The 4,146-nt window shown below is 31.2% G+C and overlaps 1 pseudogene; it reads left to right on the top strand.

The window, feature by feature from the left end:
• The first annotated feature begins 376 nt into the window (after window positions 1-376).
• LOC117233064 lies at window positions 377-3,702 on the top strand (annotated as a pseudogene).
• The last annotated feature ends 444 nt before the right edge of the window (window positions 3,703-4,146 follow it).

Below are 4,146 nucleotides of genomic sequence, written 5' to 3'. Positions count from 1 at the left end.
TATTTCTACCAATTCGTTATTTCAGTTTTCCTTATTATATCACAAACAAAACCATAAACACTTCACATATTCATTGAGTCACTAGATCTCTATTATAGTAGTATAACTTCCCCTTTTTGTTTTGTTTTAAAATCACACAGTAAACCAACGTGAGTTTCACTTCAATAAGAACATGAAGACACTTCCTACTGCGACTGGAACGTAAAATGTACATCAAATAAGAGAACGATAACTATCAGCAATAGTTACTAGGAGAGAGTGTTCTAGTCGTTATAACGCGTGATGTACAAAATTCATATCGATCGACATTATCAAAACTGTCAGAACTGTACTGTAACCGTAATTGTAAGTATTATACACAGAATACAATTTTGTTCTCTCATATTTCGACCCTATCTCATATTCGTAATCTCTCCTCTGTCTATATCTCAACATTTATCTTCGAGGTATCTATATTCTTCAACAATAGGGGATCAATCCTTTATCTTCCAACGAATGTCCAACAAGCGACAGTTTTAGAAAGAGATGATTTATATTTTATGATGTGCATCCTAACTGAAATTGGTAGTCCCTTAACAGAACGATTACGTCATTTTCTTATAGGTATGTACATATGTAACTACCGTATAAACTGCTAATACAATAACACCAGCAATCAAACAGTTTTGCCGCGATACAATAAATGAAATAATATGAAAATACTGTCATTAAGTTTCTCTACACTTTACCGAATCAATTTACTACCACTTGATACTTTGGATCTATAAAGAATCACTTCATGCATTCGGCACGGCATGTCAGTTTTATTGAGTTTGTGGTTCCGTGCGTTGCGTTTCTTTACAAGTCGTTGTTTCGAAATTTGGAAACATGGACGGTAAGAGGAAGGGATACGATATACTTATATTATACCGTGATCAAAATATCTAACGTTTCGTTTACTAATAATATTAACGGTATCTGAATTATTTTTTTGTACATATTCTATATCGATAATTTTATTCAAATATAATTCATTCAAATAGTTTTATTCAATTTTCGAAATATGTAGTATTTCAGAAAACCGGGGAACAGTATCCCAATATATATGACATTCCTTATTATAACATGATCAAGAAGTATTTGAGATTTGTGGGCCTAGATCCACACCAAAAAAATGGATTGATCACTGTAATTATAATGATGACTAGTATAACCACCGTACTTATTCCAATGGTAAGGTAATCATACCGTAGGTGCAAATTATAGAAATAGTTAATATGAGGCAATTGATTGAATTCTGCGTAATAAATTAAATAGTCAGGTAATGTCATTAAACATCTGGAACTTATAATTCATTAGTCAATCGCATTGTACGAATCATTATACACCAAGAATCTGGATGTGATGCTGGAGTGTTTGCCACATTTAGCTGCAATTGTGACCAGTTTCGTTAAAATAATGAATGTCTATCTCAACAGAGAAAATGTACGCGTATTTATTATTATTGAATAATCTTTCCGGAAGAAAGCATCTTATAAAGTTATGACAACACGTGTTATGTTCTAGTTTAGAAAATTGTTCGATTCTATAACGAAAGAATGGCAGCAGTTGAAATTAAGTCAAGATTTGTACATTCTGGAAGAAGTCACCATACGAGGCAGCAAAATGGCGAAATTGTACCGAAGTAAGTTAGCATGTCTTGATTTTTTAATCGGCTTACTTCTAGTACACGTAAAAACGGGGATTCGTACCACTTAATATTTCGCACTTGAATGATCAATTCTAATCTTTTCAGATACATTAATGATATTTATGGTACTCTTTTACTCGTTCCACTGATTTCTCCTATGATGGATATCCTTCTTCCACTAAACGAAACTCGACCACGACAACAACTACTTAATGTTAATTACGTGCTTTTGATAGCCATAACTATTTTTCTGCGTGTACTTACAGTTATCTTGCGGCAATAGTAGTTTCAATAAGCATAGTTACCGTAGATTCTTTATTGATGCTTATAGTTCACCACAATAGTGGACTATTTATAGTATGTGGGTGAATATGATTTACTCAATACAGTTATATTACATATAATTATGTATATTCACTACCGCTTGAACATATTTGCACATTTTTAATACGTTGCAACATAATTGTAAAATTACAGATGTTCAAGTTTTTCAGATGTTTCTTACAGTGGGTCACGAAAGTACTTGAGCATCTAAATACTAATCTTTTACTTCTTTGATAGTAAATGTCTTACAGTTTTTATATCCTTTTATATACGTTTATATACATTTATATACAATTTTACATTGGTTTGAAACTTTACTAATGCAATAATGACAGATGTGTCGCATTAGTGTTAATAAAATTTCAAAACGTTTTATAAAACATATGTACTAGATGTATACATGAAACAACATATATACTTTTGTCAGCCACTGTATGTACCAATAGATATTATGATAATTTCTTTTAATTCTTGTTATATATCCAGGCATCAAATCCAGAAAAAAACAAGGCACTTAAATTCATTCACTAATGAAGCAATGTCGGAACATTACACATATAAAGAGATCAGAAATTGCGTGATCATGCACACTAAAGCCATAGAGTGTGTATTTAACAAATTACGATATAGTATAATAAATTTTCAAATTGTTATTGAACGACGTTAATCATTTTTGTTCGTTGCATTTTTAGCTTTTATGATATATTAGATGAAAACAATCGACTTAGCTATATGATTCAAATTGGACTAACTATGATTGGTATAACCACAACTGCCGTTCAAGTAAAGATACTCATACAGTGAAAATCTACTAAAACTTGAAAAATCATTAACCTAATCAATTGTTTTATATTTACAGACAGTCATTAATTTAGATAGACCGGGAATATCAATTAAAAGCGCTGTATTGTGCGGAGCTAATCAGTTTCATTTATTTATGCTCAGTTTACCTGGACAGATACTTGTAGATCATTGCACCGAACTAACGAAACAATTGTACGTGTTTAGTGCTTTCGAAACATAACTGCGGTAGAACCTCGATTATCAGATCACAGATTAATGAAAATTTGTGGGTGGTTCTGTATTTGAAAGATTGGAAAATAAGAATAGGAACTGATGAAAATTGTTACATTTTTATCCAAAAATTTTTGTTCGTTCCTGATATTAATATTTACAAAGTAATTCAAAGTAAATGATGCTTTCCTATGTTCAAGCAAAGCTATTCGATTGACCGAATAGCGCATACCATGGTTAGATCGGATAATCAAGATTCTGCTGTAATCTTATTAATCATAGAATGTAATATTTACTGACATCGAAACAGATACGGTTCTACATGGTATGGAGTACCAGTAAAAACTCAAAAAATGCTTTACATGATGCAAATAAGAACTAGAAGCCCATGTACATTAACTGCGTGTGGATTGTACCAAATGAACATTGAGAACTTTGGAACTGTATGTAACACAGCATAAGTCGATTGTAATTGTTGTACTATATCAACCATTATTTATAATCGTTTTCATTGTAAGACCTTCAAAACCTGCATATCGTACATTACGATGATGTTGTCATTGAAAGGATGAAGTTCACTGTTACCTCTATATCCGTTGCATTTTATACTTGGACTGAGTAAGCATGAAGATGGTATAATAACCGATATAATAGTTTGTCATTATATCGAACGTACAAATAAAATTAATAAATCACGATGATTAGTTGACATACTTTAATTCGCAAGTAATATTGTGTACCTTCCTAAAAATTACTATACTGGACCTTTTTAAATATCGCCCGAAAGTACAATGCATGTGTGTATACACATTTACTAACATCATCAAGGTAAACAAATAATAAGGGTTCTAATTGAACTAGCATTAATAAAACTAGCACTATTATATGTAGTTACAGAAGTGCACAAAAATTTCTAATTATTCATTTCATATTGTTAAAGCGATAATTTAAAGAACATTACGAAGTACATACTACACTATGGGCATAAACCAATTAAGATTTGTGCTACTGTATCTTTTTCCTTGTTATGTTGTCATATTCAGTATTGCACAAGATTCTTTTAAATATCGCTTTTACAATATAATGTGAAGAAACTGGCTGAAAACTTGCTAACCACAATAGTTACGTATATTATATTA

The sequence above is a fragment of the Bombus vosnesenskii genome, unplaced genomic scaffold (genome assembly GCF_011952255.1).
Source record: "Bombus vosnesenskii isolate JDL3184/JDL3185 unplaced genomic scaffold, Bvos_JDL3184-5_v1.1 scf7180000013294, whole genome shotgun sequence".
Classification (NCBI taxonomy): domain Eukaryota; kingdom Metazoa; phylum Arthropoda; class Insecta; order Hymenoptera; family Apidae; genus Bombus; species Bombus vosnesenskii.
Note: the sequence above shows the minus strand (reverse complement) of the source record. Positions and strands in the feature narration are given on the sequence as shown.